The sequence below is a fragment of the Tachyglossus aculeatus genome, chromosome 9 (assembly GCF_015852505.1).
Source record: "Tachyglossus aculeatus isolate mTacAcu1 chromosome 9, mTacAcu1.pri, whole genome shotgun sequence".
In the NCBI taxonomy this organism is placed as follows: domain Eukaryota; kingdom Metazoa; phylum Chordata; class Mammalia; order Monotremata; family Tachyglossidae; genus Tachyglossus; species Tachyglossus aculeatus.
The window spans coordinates 49809884-49820717 of record NC_052074.1 but is presented as its reverse complement, the minus strand read 5'-3'; the positions used below and the strand labels follow the sequence as shown (position 1 = coordinate 49820717).

Below are 10834 nucleotides of genomic sequence, written 5' to 3'. Positions count from 1 at the left end.
ACATCCACCCAACTAAAGAAACAGCAGTGAAAAAATGCCAAAGGGAAAGAAACAGGAGCCTGGCCTAGTGAAAAAAAAAGTGGGCCTGGAAGTTCAAGGGCCTGGGTTATGATTCCGGCTCTGCCACTTGTTTGCTGTGTGACCTTGGGTAAGTTACTTAACTTCTCTGTGCCTCAGTTCCCTCATCTGCAAAATAAGGATTCAATACCTCTTCTCCCTCCTCCTTAAACTGAGAGCCCCATATGGGAAAGGGATTTTATCTGATCTGATTATCTTGTATTTACCCCAGTACTTAGTACAGTGCTTGGCACGAAGTAAGTGCTTTATGAGAACCATAAAAAAGAAGCAATAAACACAAATTAATAGTTACTGTGAACCCCCAAAACAGCATTAAAATGATACCCATTTTAGAATTGAGGTGGAATGCTACTAGGGAAACATAAACTGATGTCATTTCCAAGACTGTGAACTCATCTATAGGCTGTAAACTTGTCTCTAGACTGTAAACTCATCTCTAAACTGTAAGCTAGTCATGGGCAGAGATGTTTCTGCTAATTCTTTTGTATTTTACTCTCCAAAGCACTTAGTACAGTGCCTCACACATAGTAAGCGCTTAATAAATACAATCGATTGATTCTCCCTGGTTGTTTTGACCACTCTAAGCCCAGCAGAAGCGCATAAATGCTGCCTGTCTCAGGCTTTGGCAAAGTGTGCCATCATATGCCAGTGTCACTGTGATGATGTCAGTATCTGTAGAAATTTGCCAGTGTCAATGTGATGATTTTTGAATGTTGATGCCAATGTTAAAGTATTGACACCAAAATCCAACTCGTCATGTTGCTGTTGCTGTTTATCCATTCCCAGCCTCTTGGCCGGCTTCCAAAATGTCTTGTTAGGACTCATGAGAAAATGCACTCATAATTCTTCTGTTGTTGCTGTCTTATGCTGTCGAGTCATGTCTGACCCATAGCGAAGTGATTGACATATCTCTCCCAGAGAGCCTCACCTCCATCTGCAATTGTCCCGGTAGTGTATCCACAGAGTTTTCTTGGTAAAAATAAGGAAGTGGTTTACCATTGCCTCCTTCTGCTCAATAAACTCGAGTCTCTGCTCTTGGCTCTCTCCCACGCTGCTGCTGCCCAGCACAGGTGAGTTTTGACTTGTAGCAGATTACCTTCCACTCGCTAGCCACTGCCCAAGCCAGGAATGGAATGGATATGCCTCTGCCTGATTCTCCCTCCTGTAGCCGAGACTGGTAGAGTACTGGAAACTCCCCAGATGTGACCCTGAGAGGGGCAATCTTTCTGTGTCCCAGTAAATATAGGATTCTTAGGGTGCAAAGGTATAAAGTAGAATGACCAAGATGTGTGTGCAGGGAATGGAACAACTTCCACATAGGTCTTGACCGGCCCCCTGCCCAGGACCACTGCTCTCTCCATCTTCAAAACATTTTTGAAATGATGTCTCCTTCGGGAGGCTGTCCATGATTTATTTTTGAATCCTCTCAACAGCTATTTCAGCAATTTAACATCATCTAACCATTTCTAACTCTTTTAGACTGTGAGCCCACTGTTGGGTAGGGACTGTCTCTATATGTTGCCAATTTGTACTTCCCAAGTGCTTAGTACAGTGCTCTGTACACAGTAAGCGCTCAATAAATACGATTGATGATGATAGGATGCCGTCCTGCTCTTTTTAGAGTCATTTCTGTCATGGTAGCCCAAAATATTAGGAGCCTATTTATTGGCAACAAGGCAGTGGTTTCTCTTTATCACAGGAGGCAAGATGGGCTCAGATCAGGCAGTTAGAACTTTTTTGTTGTGTCTTTAAAAGTTCCTGGGGGAGGACTATGAGAGAGAAACTTTGAGAAGTAAAACAAAAAGAACGAGATTTTGATATTTGAAAGGGAGTGTGCGCAATGAAGCACCCAAACCAGCTATATAAGCACCTACTATGTGCCAGGAATATGTTCAACTCCTTGGTTGGACAATTTTCCTTAGATGTATTTAGTCATTTTTTTCAGAAATTACTGAGTCTCTTAAACAAAAATCTTGTATCTGTGCCAAAGAGCAGATATATATATATATACATATATAGGAAGCAAAATATGAATAGGCAAGTTCAGATGATATAGTGATGTCGGCATTTCCAGCCAAACCTTTCAAGAATGGAAATAAACTTCTAGATGCTGAATTAGGTCAGCCAGGGATTAGAAAGCTGAAGCCAAAAGAATGGTACGGCACATCTTGGTTGAGTCCCAGCCTATGGAGATTTTAAATTCCACGAGCGCAGGTAACTTGTCTACTTACTCTATCAAAAAATTAAAATTACGGTATTTGTTAAGTGCTTACTGTGTGCCAATCCCTGTTCTAAGGGCTGGTGTAGATGTAAGGTAATCAGGTTGTCCCACGTGGGGCTCACAGTTTTAATTCCCATTTTACAGATGAGGTAACTGAGGCACAGAGAAGTTAAGTGGTTTGTCCAAGGTCACACAGCAGACTAGTGGTGGAGCTGGGATTAGTACCCAAGCCCGTACTCTTTCCACTATGCCATGCTGCTTCTCCAAGCCCTCAATCTAGTGCTCTGCACAGAGTAAGAGCTCAATAAATGCCATGGATGTCTTTGGGCAAGGACTGATAAACTCCTGAATAACCGTGGGGGATGCAGGCCTAGACCGGTGAGCTCCAAAGAAGTCCTGCCAGTCTGGAATGGTGACAGAAGATTTAGTCTGGCCCCAGAAAGCTGTCTCTGTTTCAAAGAAAGTGTCAACTGAATGCAGAGGGAAGTTACCTCTTTTAACCTGGCCTAGCATAGTCAGTCAGTCAGTAGATCATATTTATTGAGCACTTACTGTGTGCAGAGCACTGTACTAAGCCCTTGGCACAGCACAATATAAAAATAAACAGACATTGCAATAAGCTTACCTTCTAGAAGGAGGTCCAAGAGGTCCACAAACGCCTCTTGCCCATTGCCATCTATGTTCTCTAGAACTCAATGGGAGTTCTGCACACCATCTTAGACTGCAGACCTGGCTTGGGTATCCAGATTACATCCAGATGTTTGCAAACCCACTGGGTGCAAATTGCTCTATTAAAAACTAAGATGAGAAGAGTGGGACTCAGTGATACCAGAGGAAAATGTGCATGGATGTTTGAAAGGAAAATCTGGACAGCTAAGAGCTGGCAATGTCACGGAAGAGTAATTTTTGAAACATTCATTCAGCTTTCCCAATGCGGCACACTTGAAAACATCAAGTCCAATCGAGTTTCTCTCCTGTACTATATAAATGACATTTTAACGCCTAGAATCCCCTTCTGAGGATACGATGCCTGTGTGTTATCAAGTTTCATTTTTATATGGTTTCAAAATGTCTGGATAAGGAAGAGGAAACATCATTTTGAGCCATAATGGGCATGACAAATTATTATGAAACAAAAATGAAATCTGTAAGAAATTCCAGACCTGATTTGATTTTTAGCTTATTGTTGACAGCATTGTGAAAAAAGACAGTGAAATGCCATGTCCTAGAGAATGATCCAGCACAGCTTGAGGTTCCAAAATATAGTTCTGACCCAAATGAAAAGATGCTTAATCTTAAAAGTTCAGTAAGAAACGCATACGGAACAGGTGGAAAAGACTCCATTTGCAGAGCCCAACACCAGCAAGGGCTAATATTAAAAGCAGATAATGACTAATTCAATGGAATGCAGAAGGCACGGTTACTTAATTTAGATCAAGTCACTGCAAAAAAATAAATCAACAGGATTTGGCCAAAGAAGGAATAAACTCTACAAAGTTAATAAATTAAAGATTAATGTACAATGGTGATTGGCTGGTATGCTGCCCATCAAAAGACATATCCCCAGTCACAGTCCCTATCTCTTTTCTGCCACACCCCTAAACACAGTCACCCTCTTCCTCCCACTCTTTCAGTCCAGTAAATTCTGCAGAGTTGACGGGGACAAATGTTCTCATACTGTCACAGTCTTGATGTCTTGGTTTCACACAACAGTATACCTTTAAACGTGTGTACACTTCGGATACGGGAGAAATGAACTCTCGATATTTAAAAACAAGACACTGGAATTTTTCCCTGGAATGAGCCAAAAAAATGATCCCAATTAGTTAAAAGGACCACTCTTTTGCAAACAGTTTAGAAATTTTTATTGAATGTGCAGATATGACTTATGCAGTGTTGAAAAAGGCAACATTTAAATTAGTTATCAAATTTAGAAATTTAGCAGATTCGAAAGAGGGAGTGTGTTATAATAGCAGTTAGAGTGAGGGAATAGGAATCAGGAGTGTTAAATTCTTTTCTTGGCTCTGTAACCAACTTGCTTTGTGATCTTAGTTTTAAGCAAATAAATTTACCTTTCCGTATTTTCTCTTTGCTGCTCCATTAGTGATATTTAGAGAAAATCATAATCCTCCTTCACACCATGCTCCTTCGCTGCCAGTGGAAGAGGGTATAAAGAAAGAAGGATGGAGAAAATGTAGGGCTGGGCATAAGTATTTATAAGCACAAAAGAGTTTTGTTTTTATTTAAAGGGAAACATCCCCTATATGTGATTTTTTTCACCATTTTTGTATTCGTATATGAAATCGCACAAATTCGTGAACATATTCTTGTCTGGGTTGCCAGCGCCCAGTACTCTGATAGGATTGGATATGGTCTCAGGTGGCCATTGTTTAGGAGGTCTGAGGTGTGGAGTGTGTTAATGGAGCATGCCCAATCTCTAGACCCCCTTTGTCACCAAATCTCTGTTTCTTTACCCCCTTATTTCTCTCACACCTGCAGGAAACGTGGGTGTTGTGCTAGCTGAGTATAAAATGTGCATTCCCAATGGAAGCATTTTAAATATAGATTTTAAATGCATGATCAAAATATCGTAGATCATAATAAGGAGAACTTTCCAAAAGTGCTTATGTATATATTTATCCCTAATGCTACCCATTAAGTTATATAAAAGTAAATTTTCTTAAACACCTGAGTAGCAGGTGTGAGAATCAGGACACCTGGATATTAGTCGTCAATCAATCAATGATACTGAATGCTCACTTTGTGCAAAGTACCATAGTAAACATTTTGGGAGAGTACAATACAGTTGTTAGACACTATCCCTGCTCTCAAGGAGCCAACAGAGTTTACAGTCTGACAGCTTAGTTCTGCCCGTAACTGGCTAACATGGGTGAAGACCATATATGCCCATGACAATTACTTGTTGCACTCTGGTGCCCCAGCAGAAACATAAATAGCTGGTATGAGAGTGTAAATGGTGCTTTGTGAGCCACTAGCTCTGTACACAATTCCTTCATGCAGGATCCCAGTCCCTAAGTTTTAAGACCAAGACCCATTTATCATTCCCGGTGGGAGATTCCATCATCTCACAAGCATGATCACAGTAAAGTTGGAGTCGTCAACGGATATCTACAGGAAATTTTCCCTTGAAAAGCAAATAACAATAATAGTAATAATACAACTGTAATATTTAAGTGCTTACTATGTGCCAAACACTATAATAAGCACTGGAGTAGATACGGGATAACCAGCTCAGACACAGTCATGGGGTTCATAGTTTAATTGGAGAGAGAATGGATATTGAATCTCCATTTTATAGGTGAGAAAACTAGGGCAGAGAGTAGTTTAGAGACTTGCCCAAAGTCACAAAGCAGACAAGTGGTGGAGCTGAGAACAGAACACAGGTCCTCCAACTCTCATGTTTGTGTCCTTTCCACGAGACAATGCTGCTTCTCAGCAAAATGTGGTATATTGTACTGTGAATTGCCCCACTGCAATTTACTCATCAGGTGGTTGGTGGGATAAGGTGCAGAAGGGGCAGGTGCAGCAGGGAAACTCCTCTCTCTCTTCCCCCCCTGCGATATTTTCGGCCGGTTGTGGCACTGGGGTGCATCCGTGAATCGCTTGGCCCAGATTGACAGCATACCGTTGACTTTTTACAAATTTTGGTTGCTCCTTCAGTTGTATTATCCATATATAGTAGAATTAGAGGAATGAAAACAAACAGTAGAGTTAGGGAAAGTCTGATTCATGTAGGCATTAGCAATTGGCAAAAATAGGCATTCCATGGAAATTGGAGTGTGTCTGAGGGCTCCTGGCCTAGGAGACTTGGACTTCCTCAGAGGTCACTGTTTATTTTAGAGACTCCTAGAGATCTGTGCACAACTGCAGAGCACTTTAGGTGGGGTTGGGAGGGGCACTGAGAAAGAGCGTAAATCTTCAAAAATTATTTTATTGAATGCCTTTATCTTTTTCAACGGGGTTTATTTGCTGATGTATTTGATTCGCATATTGCCCTAGTAGGTTCACTTGTCAGATGTGTTCCTAAGCTTCTTTTTCCTCACCCAAAACTTCTCTAACATAAAATAAAGTATATACATTTCTGAAATGAGAGCAATTCAGCAGAGTTTGAAAGTTTCCTGACTTTGTCAAACCCTTGGATTTTTTATAGAACAGAAATGGACTTATACTGCTCAATATCTCAGTATTCCCCAAAATGAAATGGTTTACGCTTTGCTAAAGATGATGTATATCTGCGCAGATACTTTCTTAGAGGAAGAGATGGAGAAGAGTAGGAAGACTGAAATAACCTCCTTATCCTTCAAGAAGGTGACCATCTTTAATACCTGTGTATTAGATCCATAAGTGGTGTGAAACAATTGCAATTAAGAAGTGTGACTTATTTGTTCATGAAAACTCTGCTTTGGGCAACAAAGATAAGCAGGTGAGTTCAAGGGATGAGGAGACCCTTTAAACCTTAGGCTCATTAGTGACTTGTTAAATTATACAATGCCCAGACTTGTTCGGGTATGTACAGGCAGAAACATTATCCTGTTACCTGGGTTAGGGTGACTTATAGAAAATAGCATTCAGGCCCCAGCCTGAATCTGCTTGCTGGGCCCGACTCCATTTTACTGGATCTGGTTTATGTGAAATATGATTTTCCCCTCTTTCCAAAAATAGATTTATTCCTAACTGTGGGGCTAGGTTACCATCTACAAAACATTGCTCAGAGGTCACCCCAGAGTCCCTGGAGAGGCAGCCAAACCATGAACATTCTTTATATAATGAACTGGCAAGAAAGGAATACTAGTAAGCTTAGTTTCCAATTGAAAAGCCAGAAACAAGTCCGGTCATGATAACGGGCAAACCAGATCTCAAACTATTGTCTTGTCTTCACACGGTGGAGGATATTTAACAAACCTTAGGCCCATATGCACTGGACAATCAAAAGGCATTTCAGGCCTTGAGATTGGCTGGCTCAACATATGACCTAAATTGGTAACTCGGTTTACCGACAGCCTTTCTGAAACTCATCCTTCTTTCACTGGTAAGCCAAGTAGTTCTGAGGCAGCTGACCTGGCCCTTACATCCTGCAGAACTCTGTAGATGTCACACTTGTAGAAGGGGGAAAAACTTTCCAGTGGGCAGAGCAGATATGATTACTATCTTCTGGTTCGATGCTATTATTGGCTGAATATAGATTGATGTACCTGTCTCCACTGCACCAATGTATAATGTATGAACACGATTACGAGGGTAATTTAGAACCAGGATGCCTTTAATCTTCTGCTCAGATCAATCAATTACAATACATAGGTTAGAGAGTGTCCTATGATCTTACATCGAATCCCTAATGGAACTAATCTTAGAGCTAAATGAGGTTGGAAAATTTGAAGCCCTCTAAGTCTGCTTTGAGGGCTTCGAGTTTTCTGTTTGCTTCAGAGTCCCCGGAGAGGCAGTAATCATATACGTGTACAATATATATTTACCTCTGAGCAGTATTTTATACATGTTAACCTTGTCCGACAGAAATGTATATATTAAGATATCGAAGGAAATAATAATAATAATAATGGTGGTATTTGTTAAGCGCTTACTATGTGCAAAGCACTGTTCTAAGCGCTGGGGGATACAAGGTGATCAGGTTGTCCCACGTGGGGCTCACAGTCTTAATCCCCATTTTCCAGATGAGGTCACTGAGGCACAGAGAAGTTAAGTGACTTGCCCAAAGTCACACAGCTAACAATTGGCGGAACTGGGATTTGAACCCATGAACTCCGACTCCAAAGCCCAGGCTCTTTCCACTAAATGCAAATGCAAAAGATGTAATTCAGGACAAATGACTGGGAATTGTAGTGACTGCCCGGGAAAGACGTCCGGGAGAATGAAAACACCTGACCAAGTTAAAGAACGTGATTGGGCCTGCAAACCTTTGCCTCCCGCCTGTTCCTTACTTTTTTCTTTTTAAGAGAAGGTGGAAAACAATGTTTTCCAGGCCTGTGAAAGATCGCTTCAAGATTATCACTACGGAAAATAATCACCGAGCCCTCCTTGGGAAACCGATGATGCACACTTCGAGCTGTCTTTGGGCCTTTCGACCAAACCGATGGACCTTTAGTACAGTGCTCTGCACACAGTAAGCGCTCAATAAATACGATTGACCCCCATTTTCCCAAAAAAGCCGCTCTCCCTTTTACATCTAAAAGCGGTATTATCAGACTAACCTTGCCCTAACGTCCTCTGCCTTCCAAGTTGTCGGTGAAGCCTTAATTACAACCTACACGGAGCAGCCGGTTTTGCCCAAGATCTTGGAAGTTACTAATATAGGCTAGAGCCGGGAAGTGGTGGTGATTTGTGTGGCGTGGGCAGGGTCGGAGGGGGAGGGTGATGGGGAGATTGCGCCCACGCCGGGAGGGAGGAGTGCCAGGGAAGATTTCCATTTGATTCGCCTGAGTCCCATTGTCTCTTTGCTGGACGGAAACTGCAAATTGCAAAACGCCGGCCCTCATCAGCACCAGGAACAGCGCCGGCCCTTCCGCAGCTTGCAAGAGGAGAAAAGCGCTTTTTTTCCTCCCCCATCGCATCCCTCAAACTCCCGTTTAGCCCAATAATCAATCAATCAATCAATCATATTTATTGAGCGCTTACTATGTGCAGAGCACTGTACTAAGCGCTTGGGAAGTACAAATTGGCAACATACAGAGACAGTCCTGACCCAACAGTGGGCTCACAGTCTAAAAGGGGGAGACAGAGAACAAAACCAAACATACTAACAAAATAAAATAAATAGAATAGATATGTACAAGTAAAATAAATAAATACAGTAATAAATATGTACAAACATATATACAGGGCAATGTTGAGGGTGTTGATTTGGGCTTTCAAAGAAGGTAGTTTGGGCATAGAGTCCAAATGGGACATGAGGACTTTAGAGAATTGGGGAGAGGGTCAAAAGACTGGAGATCTCTGTGGTGCTACAGAAGAGATTTACTTCCTTCTCTAATAAACCGGAGAAAGTCCTTTGGCGGTGATGGCATTTCACATTACACGAAGGCGGACGCTGTAAAGATGCAGGAAGCCCCTTGAGGAAGCAGCGTGGCTCATTGGAAAGAGCCCGGCCTTTGGAGTCAGAGGTCAATCAATCAATCAATCAGTCGTATTTATTGAGCGCTTACTGTGTGCAGAACACTGTACTAAGCGCTTGGGAAGTACAAGTTGGCAACATATAGAGGCAGCCCCTACCCAACAGTGGGCTCGACAGTCTAAAGGTCATGGGTATCCGCCACGTGTCTGCTGGGTAACTTCTCTGAGCCTCAGTTCCCTCATCTGTAAAATGGGGATTAAGACTGTGAGCCCCACGTGGGACAACTTGATCACCTTGTATCCCCCCCCCCCCCCCCCAGCGCTTAGAACAGCGCTCTGCATGTAGTAAGTCCTTAACAAATGCCATCATCTTTATTTGGGCCTCGGTTACCCTCTGCCTAGAAAAGCCCAACCATTGTGCCCTAAGTAGACATTTGTTGGCTTTCTTTGGTGTGGAGGGAAAGAGAGAGACAGCAGGAGGCTTATAATAACAATAATAATAATAATGATGATGACATTTATTAAGCGCTTACTATGTGCAAAGCACTGTTCTAAGCGCTGGGGAGGTTACAAGGTGATCAGGTTAACCCACGGGGGGCTCACAGTCTTAATCCCCATTTTACAGATGAGGTAACTGAGGCCAGAGAAGTGAAGTGACTTGCCCAAAGTCACACAGCTGACAATTGGCGGAGCCGGGATTTAAACCCATGACCTGTGACCCCAAACTCCGGGCTCTTTCCACTGAGCCACGCTGCTTCTCATTCTTATTCTTCTCATTTCCCCCCACAGCTTCTCCTCTTTATTGATTATTGTCCAGGTGACCCCCCTTCTCCCCCATTTCGTTTCAAAGCCTTTCATCTGGGTGCCACCCTAATGTCAAACGCGTTACTTGTGGAAATGTTTTAAAATACCACTCCAAAGAGGTAGGGAAATACAACATTGGTGACAGGTGGGGCCTTGCGGGGGGTAAGGAGAGATGAAGTGAGGATCAGTCAAAAGACACGAAACGGCCCTAAACTTCCCCATCCAACCTCTCCTTTCGAAAACGCCCATCTGATGGGATAACGCGGGAGTTTTCCCCGGGTCCCCATCCTCCAGCTCTGAGCGGAGACCGACCAGCGGCAAAGGAGGGAAAAAATGGGAGGGATTGGGGTTTGGAAGAGCGGCTCCATGTGAGGGGGAATAATAAATAAATAATAATGACATTTGTTGAGAGCTTACTATTTGCAGAGCACTGTTCTAAGCGCTGGGGGTGGATACAAGGTGATCAAGTTGTCCCACACGGGGCTCACACAGTCTTAATCCCCATTTTACAGATGAGGTAACTGAGGGTCAGAGAAGTGGCTTGCCCAAGGTCACACAGCAGACATGTGCGGAGACGGGATTCGAACCCATGACCTCCGACTCCAAAGCCCGGGCTCTTCTCCACTGAGCCACGCTGGGGAAGAG

General features: G+C 42.9%; 1 non-coding gene across 1 annotated transcript; it reads right to left on the bottom strand.

Annotated features, from left to right (window-relative positions):
• Positions 1–1158: 1158 nt before the first annotated feature.
• Positions 1159–1296, bottom strand: LOC119932769. The gene has a single exon (XR_005452503.1). It is a non-coding gene; the product is annotated as a small nucleolar RNA SNORA7 (small nucleolar RNA).
• Between the last annotated feature and the right edge of the window lie 9538 nt (positions 1297–10834).